The 25,729-nt window shown below is 30.7% G+C and overlaps 1 long non-coding RNA gene and 1 pseudogene across 1 annotated transcript in view; both read right to left on the bottom strand.

The window, feature by feature from the left end:
- Positions 1-25,729, bottom strand: part of LOC112470258 — a 175,109-nt gene that overhangs the window by 74,878 nt on the left and 74,502 nt on the right. The gene's annotated exons all lie outside the window — the stretch shown is intronic.
- On the bottom strand, positions 5,980-6,097 carry LOC112470605 (annotated as a pseudogene).

The raw sequence follows: 25,729 nt of genomic DNA, 5'->3' as shown, positions 1-25,729 counted from the left end.
ATCTATCTATCTATCTATCATCTATCTATCTATCTATCTATCTATCTATCTATCTATCTATCTATCATCTATCTATCTAAAATTAAGATAAAATTAAGATAAAATCATGGGCATGATAAGTAGTAAGTTAAATCAGATTCAGTTCAAAGACCAGACAGTACATGGCCATTTAGCAGAAAATTGTTTTTTCATATTCCAAAATACTCTAGAATATTTTCTTCATGACAATAATGGCAATTTGGATACCTATCCTCAAATCTGAAAACAAATCTTCCTAATGTAATGTGAATTTGGGGACAATTATTCTTCTTTTCAAAATAAGTTAAAAATAGTATGTTTAACTCGCTTTTTTTTCTGAAAATTATATGGTTTTATTTAAACATACTATTTTCTATATCTGACAAGCAAAATGACAAGAAAAACAAAGAAGAAAACAAAATGAAGGCAGAAATGTCAGATTAGGAAAGCTTATCCAAATGGAAATAACAACGTGGGAATAAACAAGGGAAAATTCATACCTCAATATGCTGAGAGTAACTTACTTGAAATGTTATAATTTGTAAATCTAAGGTTTATAAGGTAAACTGCAATACCAAATCTCATATAATATGAAAAAAGAAAATATACTCTACACTAAATGACATTTCATTACTCCCCCAAAAAACTTACACAAAGACTGTTCTAAAAATATAAAAAGTATGCTCCCTTAAGAGATGAAGAAACAGAAATTAAACTACTATTAAATCTCAGAAATAGCAGAGGTAAACTTTTTGGTTTTCTCTATGAATGATTGCATAATCTCTCCAAAATATGTATTCTGAGACACTAACTATAAATTTTTTTTAAGTAACATTCTGGTATAGTACTATCAATACCCCCATTTTCCAATAAAAACTATATTGTTAATCATGAACTATCCTTTTTTCCAAGTAGCAAAGAGAGTATATGAATACGTAAGATATTACTAAATCATCCTTCAGATAAGGCTTCACTGTTTAATGGATTTTATGTAAATGAACAAATATTCTTATGTAAATATGTGCATGTGCCTATAAAAGAAAGAAGTACACAGTAGCTATAGCCTATAAAACCTTGTTCTGGTTAAAAAGAAATCATATTGGATTTAATATTCCAGTGAAATCCAAAATATCTTAAAAAATGATGTATGACTAATTGATGATTTAAAAAATTTACCAGTCTACCCTCACTGAACTAACCTAGATGAAGAGACTGATTACAGCTGAAATCTCATTTTCATTCTTGTATAACTTTCTCAAAGATTTGTTTGAGAACTGTCTCATGCTTAGTCACCCTCCAAATATGATTTTATGAGCAAAAGCATTTAGCTATTTTTGTGTTATGCAAGATGGGATAAGATGTATGAGTATTCCTTTTTAAGCAACATAATTTGATTTTTATGCTTATTTGATATCAAAAAAGCAGTTAATTTTTACATTTTAGAACTGCCATATGGATGTACTTCACCGAAGATCCATTCCTATTGAAAATCTAGAGAACTTGTATTTACAATAAGAGGTAAAAGCAACAGAGGATAACTTATGCATTGTCTGTGTATATTTTGTTTTCATTCTAGTTTTTGAACAGTAGACTTTAATAGTAGACTAAGCAGCCTTAGTCTCTAAAAAATATTAAAACGTGAAGGAACAGACCCTAAAAAACTACCATAATGCATATAAATTCTTTTTGTGATCCTCTAATAATAGTTTTGACTATTATTTATTGAGAACTTTCAATGTGCCAGGCATTGTGTTCAGTAGATTATTTTATTTAATCCCCATAATAGATCTATGCAACAAGCATAATTATTCCCATTTTACTACTGAGGAAACAAAGTTTGAGAAGTCACATGGATAGAATCTTAGCTCGAGTCTGACATCAAAGCTCTTTCCTCTACATATTAGTGAATAGTACCCAAAAGGAACACACACACACACACACACACACACATCACTTAGGCGAAGAGGTCATTATGCTGAAAAGATGCAACATCTCACTCATGTGGAACCATCAATGAATTAGAAACTTTAAGGAGATTTTTCCAGATAATTAAAAACATATAGCACTCTTTCACCACTTAAAATATTTAAGAAAAATTTTCTAAGTACAGTAAGCGCTCATTTAATATGCTGATAGGTCCTTGGCAAAATGACATATAATGAAACCAATTTTACCACAGGCTAATTGATATATAGGAGTTAAGTTCCCAAGGGCATCTCATCAACATTATAACGAAACAATGTGGAATAAAACAGTCATTGGAGCACCAGTTGTAGATATAATACATTTTCCTATAGTCTTAAAAGAATGAACATTTAAGAATAATAAAACTTTTCTTGATAATAAAAGTTTATTCTTATGAAAATTGGGATCTTTTCTGGTTAACAAATTTAGTGAATGTGTTGTAACTATTACGGTGGCCTTAGTTGTCAATGAGTGTAGTGCTATTTGCTTTCATTGTAATAGGACCCAGAAGACTGTGCTTTTTGATTTCTTAAATCTTTTCTATTTTCTCTCAATTGTTGTCTTTTGTAAGCAGGCCTACCTCTTCCCAGTATGCACCTTGCTCTATTAAAAAAAAAAAAATTCCTAAACAATTGTAGGTCGGAAAATGAAAAAAATCAGTGGATCTTTCAGCCCTCCTAACTTCCTTCCTGTCTTCTGTCTATTCATTCAACAAGTACTATGTGGGTACTTTAGGTACCAGGCACCGTATGTATTAAATGCTAGTTAGAACTAGATTTTATGTTATAACAACTGTAAAAATGACTGATAAACGATTTCTCTAAAATACTCTTTTGTTATGGGGACACAACGTTCAATAACATAGAGAGTATAGTGACAGAGCAGCTACCATATAGGATGATTTTACAAAGTCTCCACCTAGGCCTTATATTTCTCAAGTGTAAAAAAGACAGTAGTATTTCCTTCCAGTGGAAAGAAAGACATTGTGATAATGTAAAAGGTGCCCATAGAAGCTTACAAGCAGAGGAGTCCCAAATAGAGTATGAATATAAATAAAAGCATCTATATAAAAAGGAGCAAAGAACAAAATAGGAAGCCCTTGAAGACTATGATTATGCTTATATCCTAATATAATCATAAAATCCTAATATAATCTACAGGTTAAGTTAGAAGCCACTTACATTGGCCGATGAGACACTGGGCCACTGAGCCCCACATCCCCACAGCTTTCTTTAGATCTTAGATTCTGCCTGGGAGTGATTTATTAAATCACCTAGCTGATGCTGATGCTGGTGGTCCAGGATTCCCATTTTGTTAAGTACAGTAGTCCTTCCTTATCTGTGGTTTTGCTTTCTATGGTCTCAGTTACCCACAGTCAACCATGGTCCAAAAACATTAAATAGAAAATCCCAAGAACAAACAATTCATAAGTTTTAAACTGTGTGCCATTCTAGGTAGCATGATAAAATCTTGCCTGGGACATTTAATCATCTTTTTGACCAGTGTATCAATATACCTCACTTCATCTAACCACACAGGCATTGTATCATCTCACATCACATGAAGAGGGTGAGTACAGTACAATATGATATTTTGAGAGACCACATTCATATAACTTTTATTGTGGCATATTGTTATAACTGTTCCATTTTATTTTTAGTTGTTGTTAATCTCTTCCTGTGCCTAATTTATAAATTAAACTTTATCACAAGTATGTATGCATAGGAAAAGAAACAGTATATAGGCTTTGGTACTATCTGTGGTTTCAGGCATCCACTGTAGATATCTTCTGCAGATCAGGGGACACTACTGTACAATATTATAGAGATTGGGGTAAAAATAATATCAATATTACTCTTGAAAAAGAAATGTAAGATTTTTCACAAATTGGAAGAAGAAAAGAGAATGGTTGTGCAGTTCAGGTATGACCTGGGTATTGGTTTGGATGCCAGTGTTTCCCCGTATGGTTCACTTAATACCTGTAAAATAATCACACACAGTGCTATTACTCACAGTGTTTGTTAGTAAAATGTAGATTCCTCAGCCTTATTCCAGATCTACTGAATTAGAAAATCTAGGGCCCAAGGCAAAGAATCTCCATTTCTAAGAAACTCACTTTTGATGATCTAGTTCTTTATAATAAACAGCGATAATTTGGAGTGCTATCAAAAAATAAATTTTAATTAACTTAAATAAATTTAAACCTATTTAAATAAATACATTTTAACTAAGTTAAAAGAGATTTCCCACCTTACTTTTATACCAAGACCATTCTTTCATTTGTTCACTAAGGATTTATTGAACACTCATTATATGTCACACAGTGTATCTAGATGTTGGTAGTACAAAGACGACTAAGAGATAGTGCCTGAACTCAGAAAGCTAATGTTTGTAAAGACAGTAAAATCAACAGTCTTTTACTTAATAAGCTCTAATTTATACTTTAGAACATGGATAATCGATTATTGCAATTAGTTGGTAATATAACTTGACTCATAATCCTCTTTCAAAAACAGCATGAAAGTAAGTCCTTTTGAATGATCTCTATAGAACATTTTATGACAAAGAACTTCTCATTCATCTCATTATGAGGAAATGAGATATTATGGATGAATGCAGTTTTCAGGTAAAGTGAACCTTTACTTACTAAGTGCCTAAACTATTTTGACTCTAATTACTTTTGGTGAGCTTTCTAAAATATATTAATATTAGCTGGTCCCCCAACTTTGTCCAGGAGAATCATGAGCCATCATTAAGTGAGTAAATACCTGCTGCTATTCAACCCTGGAACACGCTACAGGAGACAGAGCTGGATGGCCAATCAAGGTCTGCGAACTGGCAGGTCCCTCCTTAGGACTTTTGGTAGGAAACCCATATTTGACATCACTGTCTTCTCCTCTACAATGTCTTAATTTTCCTCCCTGTCTTTCCTGATGAGGAGTCATAAGTCCCTCTTTGGAAGAGTAATTTAACTGGTCAATGAGATAGGTCCCTCCAGTTCCAAGAGTGAATTGTTTATATTACATAGCTTATATTCTAAATCAAATATTCTCACAGAAACATTTTGAATTTGTTGAAAATTTTCTATATGTTTGTTTTCAGATGTTTGCATGGTAACAAACAAGACTACCCCTGCCATAGTAAGCAACATATTGGCAATAATTTTGTACGGTTTCATTGACCTAATTCATTACTTTCTGTACCGTTCTGTGAAAGAACAATATTCTAGAGTCATTTGAGGTGTACAGGGTCATTGCTATACTGTGTCAGCTTCTAGAAGTACAGTGTTTTTAATGTGTAATTTAGGAAGAATTGAGACATGTCAGGAGAAACCAGAAGGAAAAAGGAAAATTTACTTAATCAATTTAACTAAAACTTATGTTAGTATTTTTTCAAAATAGTGTATAAAATTTGTTTTCAAAATAGTCATAATGGTTATAGTCTTCTTTTTTAGGAAAAAATGCATGGGCTTTTACACTGTTATTGCCCTAAATATTGAGAGACTTTGTTTCTAGATCTATGGTTCTATAATGAAGTTATTTCAAAGCCTATAGAAGCCATCAAAACATCTAGAATGTCACAAAATTATTTCAATTTGAAAACTGTATTTGAATCATAAATATTTCAACAGTGGAAAAAACTTACTAATTCAAAATTTTCTGAAGTGTCAATTAGGGATGTAGTCCAAATTTTAGGATGCTATTAAATTGTTTAAGTGTTCTATAGATGGCAGTACAGAAAGTAAAAATAATTTAAAATCTCATATCATTTAACAATTAAAATAGAATACCAAATTTTGCACTTGCTTATCAATTATTCAGTAAAACATAATTATGTCTGAATTATCAACTTTTGTAGTATACAACCACAAAAAAGCTAAGTAGATGTAGAACTAATGAATTCTTTCCCCAAATTTCAACATTTTCATTAATTACCATATTTTTAAAACTTATTACCGAAAAAACACTCCTTTTTCTTTCTTTTTTTTTTTTTTAATGCCTACAGCACCCGGTATTCCTAGGTGGTCTCCCATCCAAGTACTAACTAGGCCTGACCCGCTTAGCTTCCAAGATCAGACGAGATTAGGCACATTCAGGGTGGCATGGCCATAGACAACAGTCCTTTTCCTTAATCCTCAGTGATACTTTTCAACACAGTGACAACCTTCTTTGTACAATGTAACAGTGGCATTTCCACTGTGCTTATCTTTTTAGATATAAGACTATGATATGAGTCACTACTTTGGCTAAGAAGTTCCTTCAGCCATAGCTTGTGTTTCATTTTCTTGTTCAGGACTGCTAACAGTTCCTTGATGCTTTTAATTTTCCTGGAGTGTGAGATTTTAAAATTGGAGTTAGAAGACAAAGGCATTGTGGAGATCATTATAAAAATAACAAAAAGCAATCTGAAATTCCTAGCATAAAATAAATAGAGCTCAAGTTTTAATTCTTATGAGATCAAAATTTTGTGCTAAATCTTATTTGTGCTGATAGGAACATTCGATAAGATGCCAGATTTTTTTCCTTAAAGAAACAGGAATTGTGCTGGTATACTAAATAAGGATAAATGCAAACATTACACACATGAAACCCATTAATTTTAATTAATGTATTTCTGAGAGGTGGAAGTGAAGCTTTAGACAGTTGCTGCTGGTAGAACAGTTTTCAGATACTTAAAAAATGATTCACTGGCAGTACATGCATATATATGTGTGTATATATATTATATATATACATATAAATGAATATGTGAATACATGAAAATTTACGCATTACCTTTTAGTGATGATTGTCATTTTCAGACCATTACATGGCAATGTAGTTTGAAGGGAAAAGGACAGGCCCTTGAAAACAAGAAGCTTGGGACTTAGTTTCTGCTCCTGCCCTAATTAATGTGTGACCTTTGACAACTGTTTCTCATTGCCCTTCATGACCTTTTCTACCCAAAATATGGGCCATTGTAAGAATCAATAATATATGTATTATATGTATGTAAAATAATATGTAGAGTTGCTTTTTTGAAGTACAGTTTCTCAATTAAGATGTCACAGTAATTTATTACTAATAATCAAGTACCAAAGTTTACAAATTTTTTAATTCATTTTTAATTTCAGGAGTATTCAATATTACTGATACTGTAATTATATTTTCTCTCTCTTTTTCAGTTAAGTGCATTCTGACATACTTTTTTGAGTAAGGAATGTGCTGTACATGGGAATACTATCCATCATGTAGTCATGGTGGATAAGAGATTGTCAAAGCTATTTAAGTATAAACAACTAGGGAGAAAAGATGGTATTATCATTGTTCCTATTATTAAAATAGCCCAGGTTAGAGGCCTCCTTTTAATGCTGTAATTCATGTAATAACTCATTCTGAGAAATGTAAGTACAAAGGATTGCTTTGTTTGTTTTTCTCCTTTTGGTGTGTGTGGAGTATGGGAAGGAAGCACCTGGGAGAAAGCACTCACTATATATAGTGAGAGATAGCATGAACACTCTGGTTATATTTAGCCATCTAATAACTACAATTATATTTCTTCATCCAAATCCTTAAGTAATTTTTCCTTTATAAAGGTACCTACTTCTTGACATACAATTCTCAATGCCCTAGCTGGGTAGATAACAGACCTCTTGAACACATTTTTATTTTGGTTGTTGCTGCCTCTTATGATGGTTAAAAACAGAAGAAAGCATGCTCTTATAATACCAACATATTTTTCATTTCCTTCTAAGCTAGTCTAATAGCTCTGTAAATTTCTTTTTACTTTCCTTTTCAGCATAGCAAAAAGCTTTTCATGGCCAATCTTTAAAAGATATTTGTAAACATTTTAAAATACTTTACAGAATTATTCATTCTTTCAATATTTACTGACCTATTAAGTGGAAAGCCACTCATTGTGCTAGCTAAAGTCCTAGACCTTAAAGAAGCCTGATACAAAAGATAGAAAAATAAATAAGGCATCTGCAGTACAATGAGATAAATGCTGAAAGAAGTTAAGCTTAGGGGGCTATGCTGGAGACACCTTTGATATTGAAGATTGTCTTCCACAATGGCACCAGAGCTTACTGAAGTCTGAGAGGCAAAGCAAAAATTTGGGAAGGCTATTACAAGCAGAGGGACTATGACAAGAATTTATACACTACACTACATGTTTGTCATGATCACATTTACTTTTTAAAAAGATGACCATAATTGCAATGTGGAGAATGGATTATAAAAAGACAAAAACAAGATGTTAATCACTATTCTATTTTTATAATGTATGCAAATTAGCAATACAGATTATAAGCACTTATATAACAAAATAAATACAATATTTAAAGTAGAAAAAGAGTGATAATAGTAAAAAGATAAAAACAAAACAAAACCCAAAACCATGTTGGACAACAATGAAAAGCCTAATCCATAAATAAGGTACTGGTTGAACAATTATGAAAGACTTGTACCATAGAATAATATGCAGCCAAGAAAATATTAATTACTATATTTTCATTGAGTCTATATGCTAGCAATGGTAAAATATAACTAGAATTTAGAGATGTTAAGAAAAAGTACCTATTAGAATTGATGAAATGTGGTAATTTTAAATATATAAATTTCTGTATTTCAAAAACATCTTAAATTTACAAAGCATGTTCTAACAGTATGTGTATATATGGTTGTATTCCTAATCCCACTTGTATATAAAAGAGGGATGATATGTGTTTCTATATATTTTATTTATATACATATCACATATTTATATATTTAGATAACTATATTTTCTTGATTTGATATATTACAAATATATATGTACTTATATTTTTTATTCATTTATATATCTTTTATTCCTTGATTTTCAGATGGTATTAATTTAATACCAGTCTTTCTCGAAAAAAATTCATTAAATTTAACATATATCATTTGTAAGATACATACTAATTTCAGAAATACTAAAACGTAAAAAATTTTGCATTTGAAATAGTAGGAATACAGTAATGCTTGTATATGCAAGAAAAACGATTCAAAAGATGCAGAAGAAATTTAACACTTTACACTTCAGGAAAGAACATGGTGGAGAGAGAGGCTCTTATTTTTCACTCTCTACCTTTTAAAACTTTTTCAGTAATTTTTTAAATAACATAATACATTACTCTTGAAATTAAAAGTTTCTTAAAAAAAAGATCACTATGAACACTTGTGTTAACTGTCATCTGTGAAGTGGTCTATCCTTTGTCTTGCTGGCTTCACTCTGTTGAGTTACTACTTTCTCAAGTGTTCTATCAAATTTCCTTCACTGGATCCCCTTCTACTGCCCAATTTTACATGTGTACCCTCACGTTTCAGTTCTTAGCAGTCTTATTCCTGCATAGATACCTCCCTTGGACACTATCTATTTAATGTAGTCGGCTCATATCTATGTTTCTTAGGCCTCAGCTCTCACATCTGACTAGTAGATCAATAAAATTGGAAGTAGTAGACTATCAATTGTCTGGTAGAAAATGCTAAATGGATATCACATAGTCGGTGCACAATGAACGTAATCAAAACACAACCTATCTTATTCATTCTTAATTCTACTTTGACAATTGTTCTACATCTTGGTTAATTATAAATTTTCGCGCTAGAAACCTCAGAATCACCTTTGACTCCTATCTATTTTACAAGGTCCCTAATCTTTGCAGTCACCAAACAATGCTGAATATATTCCTAATATTCTAATATTCACCCCCTTCCAAAGTCCCATAGCTTGCATATGTCTCTCATTTGAATTATAATAGCTTTCCAATTTCTGTTTCTAATCTCTCCATGTCAATTTGTATTAAAGTCATTTTCCTAGAACATAGCAAATCTATTCAGTTGATACTCCTAACTTAAAAATTTGAAAAGCTTCCCATACTATAAAGCTCAAACTCCCCATTTTGAAATATTCCCACAAATATTTAATATGCACTTATATATGAAAAACAAGAGAAAGACTTCAAAAAAAATCATTTACCTCCGTAAAAACCAAAAAGAATAACAACACTTGATAAGACCACAAAATTGTATATTCTTGGTTCTTATTATATTACACACAACTGTCCATTGACTACCTCCACCTGTCTACCTTTAGTCTTCACTGCCTTTGGCCAAGTCATTTGGCTCATTTACAGCCTCTTATATTCACCTATCCTTCTTTAAGGAATATAGCATAGAAAAACAAAGTCTTAAAGGTGATGAAATGGCCAACAATGAACTCCATATAACACTTTACAGTTACAAAGGTTACTTTTACATCCACTGTATTTAACGTAATTATTGACCACTTATTTGACATTTTAAGTCTAATATAGCAATAGTTTACTGAATACAGGCAAAAAATTGTCAACCTAATGAATAGGTAAGGATAAATGTTATTTCACCAAACCATCGTGAAGAAAAATTGAGAAAATAAAATACCTAATTTAAGCAGTTTTTAGGTACGAAGTGTTTGACATAGCTAATTTTCTAAGTAACTGCCATTTACCTCTTCATATGTCAAGCTTAAAAAAAATTTAACTATTTTTGAAGAAAATCATTCTAAAATATACCACACACATTTGTGCCTTCCTAAGAGAAAGGTAAAGAATAATTTTGATAATTCCAGCCCATCTGTTATGATACCGTCATAATATCATTTTGTACCTCTCATTTTTTTCTGCTTTACATTCTTACCAGTGCTTAGTCTTTTAATTTTTTTATAGCTTTATTAAAATATAATAGACAATTAGTGGCTCATACTTACTATGTACAATTCAATGAGGTTTTTTTTTTTTTTCATTTATACTTGGCGTACAATTTATTAGTTTTGGTTGTTCCACATACTGATTAGAGATCTACATAATTCCCAAAATGATCACCCCAATAAATGTGGTACCCTTCTGCCCCCTTATATAATTATTACATTATTGACTATATTCCTTAGGCTATAATTTATATCTCCATGACTATTTTGTAACTATCTATTTGATCTTCTTAATTCCTTTGCCCTTTATCACTGACCCCTCCATACCCTCCCATCTAGTAACCCTCAAAATATTTTCTTATCTATGAGTTTCTGCTTTTGTTGTTGTTGTTTTAGCTCATTTTTTAAGGTCTCATTTTAAATTGAGGTCTCTTTTCTACCCAAATACTTTACAAATCTATGTATTCAGGTATTGTCTCAAGCTTTTTGTACTGGACAACTAGAAAACTATGTCAAGAGTCAATAAATTAGTGAGGGTCTACCAAGAAAAGGAATTGCTTTAATACAAGAGATTTGTGATAACTATTTTCAGTGTTCTGGGTATTTATATTAGGAGTTGGACCAAATGGCTACTTGTCTTAAAATCTATTTCCTATCAAAAGTGGGGAAGTTGATTATAGAGTTTTCTAGAAAACTAAAGAATGATTTCAAAATGATATTCAAGTTTTATAATATGAGAGTACATCATATGCAATGGTTTGTTCATAAGGTAAGGAAATTAACATTCTGCAACTGATGCTCTCATAGTCGACTTCAAAGAAATTCAAAGAATTTCATTTTGAAACTTCTCATCTATCTGTCTAGCTCATTACAACAGGAAACAAGAAAATATATCTGTCTCCTTTCTTTCAATTTATGTGCAGAAGAATTCTCAGAATACAAAATATTATTTTTACTCTGAAAAAAAAAAGCCTAGAAACGTAGTTCTTTATATTTTAGGATGTCCTTAATGAATCTAGTCTCTTAAGTAAGATATGTTGCTTTTCGTAGCTAATAATTCATGTTCTCCAAGGAAGAAGTTTAGCTAATTAAATATCGAAAGTAGGAAGATGTCTCTTAAGTTTTTTTACAGACATGGTACATAGCTCCTTAAAAGAAACATGATCTAAAGAACTGAAGTTATGTGTAGGAACAGGCAAGGCATAGACACAAACCAAACTAACTTAAAAACTTTCCAAAGATTGCACAAGGGTTTCTGAGTTTTACCTGATTTTGTAGGTGCTATCTATGTAGCCTTAGACAAGTTTGTTTAAATATTCTTCTAATAAGAGAAATATGTATCATTGAAAAAAACCAAGAGATTGAAACAAAGCTTGAAAAAATGTTTTTTCTTAAAGAAATGCCTTCTAAATAAGCTGTACACGTAAAAATGTATTGTGATAAATTCATGCAAAAATTATGCATATTCTTAGTAACAACTAAGATATACTAGTGCTTATGATGAGTGAGGCCAACTGCCTTTCTAGATGCTTTACTTGTAAATAGTTTGGTCTTTAAAAGGGCCTATAGAGTAGGTATTAAAAATCAGTCAAACTCAGTTTTGCAGATGAGGAAATTCAGGTGCACAGAAGTTAAAGTTGCCCAAGTTCACAGAACTAGAAAGCAGAAGCACTGTTTAATAAAAGCAGAAGAGCTGTTAATATAATTGAAGAATATTTTAGTTACTGCAGTCTCTACAGAATGTGAATTCTAAAGAAAAGGTTGAATCCAGTGTAAATTGGAGTAATGACTATTTTTAATTCAATAATTTAAACATTATACTAAGCAAACTAGAAATAGAAGGGAATTTCTTCAACTTGATAAAGGGCATCTATGAAACACCCATAGCTAGTATTATACTTAATGGTGAGAGACTGCATGTACTTTCACCCTAAGATCAGGAAAAAGACTTTGTCACCTGTATTTAATACCACAACTGGAGTTCCTAGCCAGGGCAATTAGGCAAGAAAAAGAAAGAACAGGCAGCCAGATTTGAAAGAATAAAGAAAATTGATCTTTATTAACAGAGGACATTATCTTTTACGTAGAAAATCCTAAGGAATCCACTAAAAACCTATTAGAACTAATAAGTTCAGTAAAATACCAGGATAAAAGACTGAAATACAAAAGTCAACTGTATGTCAATATACTAGCAATGAACAATCTGAAAGTGAAATTAAGAAAATAATTCCATTTACAATACCATGAAAAGAAAATAACTTAAAAATAAACTTTTAAAAAGTATGACTTTGACACCTATAAAACATTGTTATAAGATATTTAAAAAAAAAACCTAAATAAATTGAAAGACATGCCACATTTCTGAAGCATAAAGCTTCATATTTTTAAGAAAATAATATTCCTGAAGTTGATCTTCAGATTCAATACAATCCCTATTAAAATTCCAGGTGGCAATTTTATAGAAGTAACAAGCTGATTAGGATTTCATATGGAAATACAAAAATAAGCAAAACAATCTTGAAAGAGTAAAAGTTAGAGAACGCACCCTTAAATCAAAACAATATAGTACCAAGAAATAAACACATTTATGGTCAATGGTTTTTAACAAGGATACTAAGACTATTCATTGGGGAAAGAATATTCTTTTCAAGAAATGGTACAGTGTTCAATTGGAGAGCCACATTAAAAAAAAAAAAAAGTGGATCCCTTCTTTATAACACATACAAACATTAACTCAAAATGAATCATAGATTTTAAAATAAGAGCTAAAATTGTAAAATTCTTAAAACATAAGAATAAATTTTTGTGACTCTGAGTTTGGCCAAACTTTCTTTACATATGACACCAAAGCACAAACAATAAAAATAAATAAATTGAACTTCTACAAAATTAGGAAGTTCTGTGTTGTAAAGAATATCATCAAGAAAGTGAAAAGACAATCCACAGAATGGGAAAAAAATATCTGTAAATCATGTATCTGATAAGGTACAACCCAAACGTCGATCAATTGGTAGATGGATATATAAAATATGGTATATGCATATATTGAATTATTATTTGTCAATAAAAAAAAATGAAATTAAGATACATAGTACAATATGGGCAAACCTTGAAAATATGCTGAACATTATGCTAAAAGGAGCCAGTTATAAAAGACCACATATTGTATAATTCCATTTGTATAAAATGTCCAGGATAGGCAAATCTACAGAGAGAGACAGTTAATTAGTGATTTCTTAGGGCTGGTGGAAGGGGTAGGAGAGGGTGGGAGAGAATAAGGAGGGACCATTAATTGGTACATGGGGTTTTTTTGTGTGGAGGGGGTAATTAAGACACTCTAAAATAATGCTGACTGTTAAAACTCTCTGAATATATTAAAAATCAATGCATTGGACATTTTAAATGGGTGAATTATATGGTATAAGTCATATCTCAATGAAGCTGTTCAAATAACTGAAATATCAACTTTTTACCTTATATAAACTACTTGTGAATGAAATCTACCTTAAATGATCCAGGGAAACGACACCTTTGTGAAAGAGAATAAGAAGGTTAGAATCCTTTTTGTCCTATGCTCCCAAGTTTGACTAACTCCAAGCAAAAGCAGTTCTAGTACTGAACTATTATATTTGAGAATATTGTGTCAATAAAACAAGAATCTACTACCATAAAAAAGGAGCAATCAACAAACAAACAAAAAGCTGTAATAATCTATACACTCCCCTGTAGATGAAATTTAGAATTTCTCCAAATACTCAGGTGTTATTTTTAAATTCAGTTAATGAGAAGCAATGGATTGAATCCATTGTTATTTTATTTATACTTCTTAAAATTTTAGTTTCAGATTGCTGTTGGCAGAAAAAGCAATGGTAAGATTCGAAGTCTGGTAAGGCATTTCAAAGTCTGGTAGGACTCAAAGATTCTTTGTCGAGGGAAGATCTGTGTACTAAAGGAGTCGGGCTCCTGACCACTTAATACCAGTATGCTTTCTCAACCATGATGAAAACCTAAAAAGAACTCTAGCATTTCCAATTTGTCCCTTGGAGGTGAGGGGCTGAGGAGGAGTGGTACTAGCCACATTTTAAAAATAGAGGTAAATATTAAAATGTAGAAAATAAAAATGATTAAATCTCTAAAACAGAATACAAGAAGATAATTTTATAATCTTGTAGTAGAGATTTCCTTTCTTGGTATGACACAAAGACCGGGAATCATAAAAGACTGACACACTTGACTAAACAAAAGTGTGAAACAAATGCAGGAAAAGATATAAAACCAAGCAAAAGACATATAAATTTGAGAAAAAATAGTTATAATTTACTATAAAAGACAATATTCTTAATATAAAAAATTCTCCTACAAATCAATAAAAAATAAACTATACAAGAGAAAAACGAACAAAAGAAACAAATAGGAAATTCATTAAAGAATATATAACAATAGAGATATTTTAGTACTTACTACATGTGAAGTGCAACAGGTACATAGTAATTGATGTATGTGAATTTCCTCATTAACAGAAGATGTAGAATTCTCAATAATTCTACGAGGCGGCTTCTAGATTCACATCAATTTTAAAGTAAGGTCAATTAGCTTGCCAAAGGTACACATTATAACAGTAGTAAAGGCTAGGATTCGAGCTCTAATACCAGAGTTCTGAGTCTTATCATTGCTCTCTACCAATAACAAACAATTGCACTGCTACAGGTATATTTATTTTATGGAAATAATAATAAAGCACATAGATGTTGGTACAAGATAATACATGCATTCAATATTTGTAATTGCAAAGAAAAAACAATCTAAATAATTATCAATAGGGGATTTATTCACTAAAATATAGTATGTCCATTCCATGTAATATCATACAAGAATTTTAAAAAGTAAAGTAAATCTATATGTAACAATGTGGGAAGATGTTAGCAATATGTTGGTAGATTTTTCAAAAAAGCAACTTGCACAACAGAATTAGTATGATATCACTTGTATAATTTTAAAAAAGTAAATACATGTAATTATATATATTTATATACGTGTGTATACATACATACATTATTTTTATCTTTTGGAATAGGTGATAAAAATATCCTTATTTTAGGAAAAAAAGAAAAAACTACATTAACCAAATCATTTACTATAGATCACATTTTTATATATTGGTAAAATGTCCTATGCTGTTACATAAGTATTTTAATTTATTTTGGAAATTCCTAATATTTTATTCCTACTAGTAACAGGTAGTAACTAACTTATTCTCACCTCCAGACTATTAGCCAACAGTTTCACAGCTTGTTAGAATTTATCTAGAGTCCTCAGACAGTATTTAAACCAGCCACCTTTCTTACTGTTTTTTTTTCTAAAAATCACATTAAGCCATTTCAGTAGATAGTACATTTAAAAAGTTGTTGAGCAATAAGCATCAAAAATTTTTGAAGTCCAATCCTCTTTGATCTAGGTATATTTTTTCTTCAAAAGAAATTGTGCCCACATATTTACTTTAATGTCATCAGATTACTAGTATAATAAAAAATTTAAATCAATAGTAGAAAGCTGTTTAAATAAATCATGGAACAACTTCATAATATTATAGAGCCATATAAAATAATAGTGCAGAAGAAAACTAAATAACCTGGAAAGATGTCCACAATATATTGTTAATGAGAAATTCAAGCAACAAAATGCCACCTACAATATGAACTCATGTAAAAAATGAAATTCCCTAAAGAGAAAGATCTGGGAAGATAAGCACCAAAATGATTATCTCTGAATGGTATAATTACATGTGGTTTTTATTTTCCTCTTCTTTATTTTCTAAAAATAACATAATAACAAAATTAGTTTTAAAAATAGAAAAGAATCAAAATTGAGTGTTGTGTTATATTTACCACATGGTATATAGTCATCTGCAGATTATTCATAGAGACGAAATATGGGGTACAAAGGCAAAGTGATGGACATATCATTTATTAATCCAGTTCCTACTTTACCTAGCAGCTTGTTCCACGCTGAGAATTGACTGTTCACAGTAGAATAAGGTGTATTAAGGCTACTCATAACTTTTGCAACAGAGGAGCTAGTGGAATGGTTCCTCTATGTATGTCATTTTAAGTTCCTCTATCTTCTAACAAAACTGGGGATGTCAATATTTTAATTAGAGATCAGAAGGTGTTAATAGTGAATAACAAATATATCGATAGTACAACTTTGACGGTAGGAACTATAAATAAAAAAGTCTTTCACAGATACTATTCCCAGCAGATGAAATACAATGTACTTCCCATTATCTAAGAGTTAAATTTTATGCAAAAGGGAAACATCGATCATGAGGTCACTGAATGAATTATTATAAGAAGCAGCTGCAAGTCAGTACCACTGATTTTTCAATGCCAATGTCACCTCAAGTATTAGAGTTGGAGAGAATCTGTGTGCTAAAATGAGCAAGCTTTATGGCTACAGTTTGAGAGTGAACAGCTGCAGATGCCACACTATAAAGGGGGTAGAGCCAACTCAACTGTATGTTAGAGGAGAAGTAATATCAGTGATTATTACCTATGTATCTGGTTTAATGAAATTTTTAAATTACGAAACAGACCCAGACACTTAGATGATTAAACAGATGCCTTAGTTTTATAGCTAGTCAGTGGCAGAACTGGGTTTCCTAGGATTTCTGAATCCGATTGAAAAGATTTTTTTCCAATTTAAGCACTATAATAATAGACCAACTGAGACTGACAAGCCATAAAGAGAATACAGTGGGAATTAGATTTAAATAAAAATTAGTATAACTGGGTGGTGAAGTAGGTAAAGGGAAAGTAGATAATGACTCAATAATCAGCATTTAAAAATTATAAATTTGTTAAGAAATAGTACTTTAGACTTTATTTTTTTGGTTGGAATTCATACAACTTCAAATTTTAATGAAAAGAGAATATTTAATTCTTTTTTTATTAAATTTATCCAAGTGACATTAGTTAATAAAATTCTATAGGTTTCAAGAGCACAATTTGGTAATATATCATCTGTATACTGCATTGTGCGTTCATCGCCCAAAGTCAAATCTTCTTCCATCCCCATATATTTGACACCTTTTACACGTATTTACATCCCCCATCCCCAACCACTAAACTGTTGTCTGTATCTTGAGGTTTTTTTCTTGTTCATTTGTTGCTTTCAGTTTTATATCCCACATATAAGTGAAACCATATGGTTCTCAACTTTTTCTGTCTTATTTTGTTTAGCACGATAATCTCAAGATCCATCCATGTTGTTGAAAATGGCAGTATTTCATCTTTTGTTATGGCTGAGTAATATTACATAGTATATATGTACCACAGCTACTTTAGCCAATTATCTTTCAAAGGCCACTTTGGTTATTTCCATGTCTCGGCCACTGTGAATGATGCTGCTATGAATATCGGGGTGCATATATTTTTACAGATAAATGTTTTCAATTTTTTTTGGTAGATACCCAGAAGAGGGATTGCTAGGTCATATGGTAATTCTAGTCTTAATTTTTTGAGGAACCTCCCTACTGTTTTCCATACCAGCTGTACCAATTTACATTCCCACCAGCAGTGTTGTATGAGGGTTCCTTTTTCCCCACTCTCCAACACTTGGTAATTGTCTTGTTGATAATAGCCATTCTAACAAGTATGAGGTGGTATCTCATTGTGGTTTTGATTAGCATTTCTCTAATAGCTAGTGAAGTTGAGCATCTTTTCATGTGTTACCCATTTGTATGTCTTACTACTAAGGAGATATAGTTGTAGGTATAAGACAGCTAAATTTAAATTTTGTGATGTTACAGATCAAAATTACAACAATGTATTTCACTTTTCCAACTTCTTTGAAAATTTAAACTTAAAGAAAGTTCAAAAATAGTACTCCCATAGAACACACAATTACCTTTCACTTAATTTAACAAATTTTTAACCCCCTGCCACATTTGCCCGCCACTTTCATGGGTATGTGCTTGTGTATGTGCACATCTGTATTAAAAAAAAATATATATATACACACACACACTGTTTTGCTGAACCACCTGAGAGTTAGTTGCACACATTGTGTCACTTGACCCATGTGTATTTCAGTACGTATCTCCTAAGAAGAATGATATTCTCTACACAATTGTGATAACATAAATGTGACATGCAGGAAATTTAACATTGATATTTAATATGATATAATTTATAATTCACATTGGCATTTTCCCACTTGTCCCTAAAGCATCCTTAACCTTTTTGCTATTTTTTTTTTTTTTCAAATTAGGATCTGATCAATCTTCATTCTCTTTTCATCTAGAACAATTCTCCAGTCTTGTTTAGTTTTTTCACATCACTGACATTTTGGAAAACTCTAGGTTAGCTGTTTTTCAGACTGTCACTCAATTCAAATGTGTCTGGTTACTTTCTCATGATTAGATTTAGGGTAAATGTTATGGGCAGGAATATAATAAAAGTGGTATCATTTTCTTCTGAAGTTCATCATATTATGATGCCAGACTGTCCTTTATTGGTGTTGTGAAGTTTAATCATTAGGTTAAGATGGTATTTGCCAGATTGCTTCATTTTAAAGGCATCTTTTCCTTTCTAATTAATAAGTAATCTGTGAAATGATACTTTGAGACCAAATGAATATTCTGTTTTCAAACAGTCTTTTACGCAATAATTTTAGCATCAATTGTTGACTACTGCCTGAATCAGTTCTTACAACTATTGTAAATAAAGGTGGTTTTCAATTTCTAGTCTTTCTACATTTATTAACTGGCATTCTGTAACACTTTCCTTTTATCTCTTCTTTCTGATTTCTTTTATATATCATTGTGGACTTACAAATTACTATTTTTAATTCATTGTGTTATAATCCACTTCTAGCATTATTTATTTTGATTGTCCAGTTGTTCTAAATTTGTCCAGAGGGAACCCTGTTAAAGCTGGCTTCTGTGTCCTCTGGACATGTCACCTCAGTTTTTGAGCCTTTCCTAAAATACATTTAAAAAATAATGACCTATTTCAAAACAGAAGTCAATATTATATGCAAAAGTAGAACCCTACTAGAAGTATTCTCTCCAAACTCAGGGATAAAATAAGGATATTAATTATTACTAATATTATTTAAAATTGTTTTGAATATTCTTACAAATGTAAAACAGAAAAAACATAATGACTTAATATAACATAGGAAAAGACAAACTATTATTTTGATAAAATGATTGTATTCTATGAAATCTAAAAGAATCAGTGAAGAAATTAGAAAACTAATTAGTTCAATAAATTTTCTAGATATAAGTTAAATATACTAAATTAATATCACTAAGTAATAACTAGCTAGAAAATACAAAGAAAGAAGAGATTTCATTCCAAATAATAAGGAAAAACGTGTAATTTAAATGTAATTTAATGAGAGGTGCATTTAATCTTTATGAAGAAAACCATTAACCCTAATTAGGAAATATAAACTATGACTTAAATAAATGGAGACAATGTCATCCATGAATGAATGGCCATAATATTATAAAATGAGTTTTTTAGTTAAACATAGATTAAACATGGGTTCATCTCTACTCCTTCCTGAAATACCATTTAAATAATAGTAAATATATATTTTTAAAAATTGTAACTCTATAAGAAAAACAAAAAAGGAGACAAAAACAGATAAAAGATATCCACATAATTTTTTAAACTGGAAACTGGATTGATTAAAGATAACCCAAGGGGTGAGAAAGGTAAGGGAGGGACGAAAGGAAGGAAGAAAGAGAGCAAGGAAGTGGGAGAGGGAGAGACAGAAAGCTTCTATTACAGAACCTCAGAAAAGATTAGAAATTATATCTCTGGATACAAGGGTATAATCAGATAGGGCTTTCGTTGGAAGGATTTGTTGACAATTTTTTAAAGCAGACGTCAAATAAACTGATCTCCTTCCCTCCTCTGGAGCCTGGTGACTATTCAAGAAGATGAGTAAAGTTCTATCCTCTAAAAGATTGAAACAGAGAGGCTTTAGATCACGAGACACCAAGAAGAGCTGAGAGTAGAATAAGGTGCTTTGTTTAACAAGTGGGATTAAATAAAGGTTTAGTATACTATCACTTCCATTCCAATGATTGCCTCCTAGAATGCTGGCATCCAGGCTTTTATTCTAGAGGCAAGAGACTGGAAAATTCCTCTCTGTGTAATCTGAACTGCCCATGAGTAAATATCTCGAGATACTGACATTGGGTGTACTCCCAACAAAGATCAGTTCATTGATCATTCAACTCTCAGCAAAGCTCTCCAGTAAATAAGCTCTGCTCATAGCACAGAGACAAATTTCAACCCATAGAAGCAAAAATAGAGAACCTGGTGAAATTGGTAAAACTCAGAGAATAGAAGAAATTTCAAAAATATATTTAAAAACTTCAAAGAAATGAGAAACTATATTGTATCCAGGAAATAAGAATCAGAAGTTATAGATAGAAGCTCTCAAAAATAAACATCAGAAATGAAAAAAATAGCATAAATTTATTAAAAAGAGGCTTCAAAGATAAAGCTGAAGTACTTTTCTACAAGGTAGAACAAAATGATAGTGAAACGAACAATAGGAAACAAAAGATAAGAGAATTAGATTCTAAGAGGTCCAATAACCAAATAAGAGAAGTTCCAAAAGGATATAACAGGAATATCATCATCATCATCAATAGCAAAATTAGAATGCAGGAAACTATCAAAGAAATAAAACATGAATTTCCAAATGGAATACACAAGTCAAAGGATGAAAACAGGACAAACAACAAGGTGAATGAATCATTAAGTATAAAACGCTGAGGAAAAAGTAAAGGTCTTCAAAACTCCCAGAGACAGGGCAGAGGGAACGCCTACGCCCAAGATGGAAATCTGGACGTTATCAGTCTTTTTAACAACAATACTGCAAACTAAAAGATAATGGTCTTAAAAATTCTAAAATAAGTATGTGATCCAGGACATAGAATTAATGCAAACTAATTTTCATTCCTGTTAACAATTATGGAACAGTTTTGCTAACACTAACGGAAAAAGCTTAGACAAATCAGAAAAACAATCACACAAGCCTGGATTGAATTTTAGCTCAACTTGTCACTGGCTTTATAATCAACGAGTTACTTAGCTTCTTTAAATCTATTTCATCTTTAATAAGAGCATAATAATGTCTAGCTTGTAGAGTTGTTTTAAGAATTAAATATAACTTTTATGAAACAACCAAAAGGTATGTGATAAATTATAGCAATTTACATTATCTTCAGAATTATCATTTTATTATTTAATTGATATGCTAACCATAATAGATAAATGCTAAAAAGTAAATATTTAAGGTTGGAGAAAATATATTAAATTTTAGTAATTAGAATACAATGTGGTCATCAAATTGGTAAGTAATTGCAAAGTTATGAAGAAATATGGAAAAATAATTAGATTTTAATGTCAAAGAAGAAGGCGTAGGAGATTACAAAATATATGTACAGAATAATTTTAACTACGTAAAAATGCATGTACTTAATCATTAGAATTGAGAAGTCAATATGCAAAAGTGTGAATAGTTGTACTAGAGTATTGGCATTGTGACTTATGATTCTAATTTAAGAATTTATTTAATGGCATGTTACCTATTTTTAAAAATGTTCAGATCATTGTAGAAAATTCAAATTTAAAAAAAGTGTGTTAAAAATCATCCAAAACCTCGTTCCCAAGAGCTGTTACTTTTAATCTTTTGAGATTATGGTTATATAGACAACATTGTTTTTTAAAAACTAGATTATTTGTATATTTTAGCTTGCAATCACCTGTCTCCCCTCAACAAATTATCATGAACTTCATTCGATGCCATAAATATAGTTTAAAGACATCTTTTAAATTGCTATTTAGCATTTTATTATATGGATATTTAACACTCAACCTATTCTCTTGAGAGACAGTTACTTTTTCCCAATATTTTAATTTACTATAAAGTGATGTAATGACCACTTTTGTGGCTAAATCTCTGCATATAGCTTTAATTCTTTTTACAGTGAAATCTGTGTGTCACAAATATAAATATTTTAACAACTTGGATATACATTGCCAAATTTCTCTGTATGAGTTGCAGCAATTAACATTCTTGCCAGTACGAGATATGAAGGTATCTGGATTCTTGAATACTTGTAATTTTTGGGTTTCGAATTCCATTTCTTCCTTCCTTCCCTCCTTTCCTCCTTTCCTTCCCTTTTCTAATTTGATAAGAAAAATGATATTATATAGTTACTTTCATCAGCATTATTAATGATGTAAAATTTTTGAAACATGTTTCAAATACTTAAATATTATGTCTTTTTTGTAGTTATTTTTTAAAGCATATGCTCAGAGTCGATTTGTGATTTAGTCTTGGCTTTGCTATTTACAAGCTGTATAATGGACTTCTATTTCTGCTAACATGAGTACCACTTGAAAACAAATAAAATAAATATAAAAAATGTTTCTTAAATGTTCTCATTAGATAACAAAAATAATATTGAATTGTGAGGACAAGATTAAGTGACGATTGGTATTCAGAGTGTTTAGGCAAACACCCTTGAGAATATTTGCTGAATCAGCTGAACTTAAGTATTAATTTTGTGGCCTCAAAAGATGGACCATCCAGCAGCAGAGGGTGAGTCCCTGAGATCTTCCATAATACTAGGACAACAAAGAACTACTCATTTAATATACTAACAAAGATAATGATGATAATAATAGGATTTATAGAACTTACTGTGTTATAAATGCCTCAAAGATATTAACATATTTAGTCCTCACAAAACCATAAAAAAGGTACCATTATAATCCTTATCTTAGAGAGCAAAACAGTGAAGCATAGAAAGATTATATAATTTGTTAAAGGTCAGTAGTAGAGCCAAAATGCAAATTAAGACAGTCTGGGTCTAGAAATGATGCTCTTAAGCATTATGCCATACCATCTCTGCCCCGTTCCCCTAGAGGAAATGCAAAAAAATTTGCCCATATAGAACTTTGGCACTGGGTAAAGGGGAAAAATAAATCCTCTCTGAGAATTAGTAACCAGAAAATAACTCTCACTGAAATCTGCAGTCTACTGCCTCACTACTCTTTAGCTCCACAAAACCTCCCACCAAGAATTTAAAGTGGTCATATATTAATGGTATTATACTAATAGTGTTCTCAGGCACTATTGAAAACCTTTCCTCACAGGTATCAAAATATTTTCACATGTAAAATTCAAAGAAAAATTAGTGAGATTTAAAAAAATCATTTAAATCCATATAAAAACAAGGCACTATATGTAAAACATAAATGATTAAAATCATTTAAATACATATAAAAACAAGGCACTATATGTAAAACAAAGAAACAAAAATATAAGGCAGAATCACTCCTAAGAAGTTGCCAGGTATTAGAATTACTACAGACACAATATAAATATATTTGTATGTTTCAAGAAATAAAATGTTTAACAATATAAGAATATGAACTGAAAAAGAAATCAGAATTTTTAAAAATGCAAAGTATGATAATCAAAGCAAAAAAATTAACCAATAGGTTAAACAGTAACTTCAATATATCTAAAGTGAGAATTGAGAACTGACATAGAGAAGTGAAGAAATTATGTCAAATGTAGACCTGAGAGGTAAAGAGGCTTAAAAAATAATGTAAAAAGTTCTAACATATATCTGAATTGGAGTTCTAGCACAGAGAGAAGAAAGTAGAGGACATAAGAGTAAAACTGCAGAAAGTACAAGAAAAAGAAAACATCTTAAAAACAAACAGAGACAAGATACAAAGGACCGACAGACCAATAACTAAATTTTTGAAAGGAATAACAGAAGCCAGATGACAGTGAAATAATATCTTCAATAGGCTAAAAGAAATTCACTAGTAACCTAGAACTGTACAATCGGCATAATTCTTCTAAAATGAGAGTGAAATAGGTCATTTAGCGATAAAAACTGAGATGGTTTATCACTCTCATATCCTCACTGAACATACTTTCAAGCAAAAGGAAATACCAGATGTAAGATCTGAAATGCCAGAAGAATGATAAGAGAAGAAAAGGTGGCAAATATAAGCAATATTAACATTATGAAACAATGATATTTATTTCTTATAGAATTAAAAATGACAGAATTAAATATATAAAATAAAACATATAAATTGAGAAAAGATGAAGAGTTAAAATATTCTGTTCTAAGGTCTTTTTTGTTTGGGTGGAGGGTAAAGATGCGTACATAATTTGAAAAGTACACGATTACATTTCTATGGTAACCAACTAAAAATAGTATGACTTCCAAACTAATAGAAAAACAACAATAAAAAATAATGACGAAAAATGAAGAACACAAAAAGAAGGCAATAAAGTAAAAAAAAAAAAATGATGGGAACATAAAAACAAAATAAAATGGTAGAAATAAAGCCAAATATATCAATAATTACAATATATGTAAATGACTGTGTGTTCCAATTAAAAGATAAAAATTTTCAGGTTGGATTAAAAATGTTTCAGCTATATCTTTTCAAAAGATACCTACATTACATAAAAGTACAAAGTGGAAAATATTAATGGCAAATATTAATAAAAAGTATATTAATATCAAGCAAAATATACTCAGGCAAAAGGCACCACTATATATAAAGATGATCACTTTTTAAATAATAAAAAGCTTAATTCTCCAGGAGGACTTAACAATATTCAACTTGTAGGCAATTAAAAATGTAACCTCAAAATACATAAAGCAAAACTTGACAAGGTGAACTAAAAAAACACCACAAATGGGAGATTTTTAATATAACTTAGTAACTGAAAGGTCAAGAAGATGATGTCATAGGAACATAGAAGATTTAAACAATTACCCTCATCTAAGGAACAGATAAATGGCACAAACAGTTGTAAAATACACATTATTTTCAAATACATTTCTAAAATAGAACATTTCACAAACATGATCACACACTAGGCCACAAAGCAGGCTCAGCAATTTTTAAATAATTGATATTATACAAACAGTATTTTCTAACAACAATGAGATTAAGTTAAAATTTAATAACAAAAAGATAACTAGAAA

This window comes from Pteropus alecto, unplaced genomic scaffold (assembly GCF_000325575.1).
Source record: "Pteropus alecto unplaced genomic scaffold, ASM32557v1 scaffold3, whole genome shotgun sequence".
Lineage (NCBI taxonomy): Eukaryota > Metazoa > Chordata > Mammalia > Chiroptera > Pteropodidae > Pteropus > Pteropus alecto.
The sequence above is the reverse complement of the archived record's forward strand: the minus strand, read 5'-3'. Positions and strand labels throughout refer to the sequence as shown.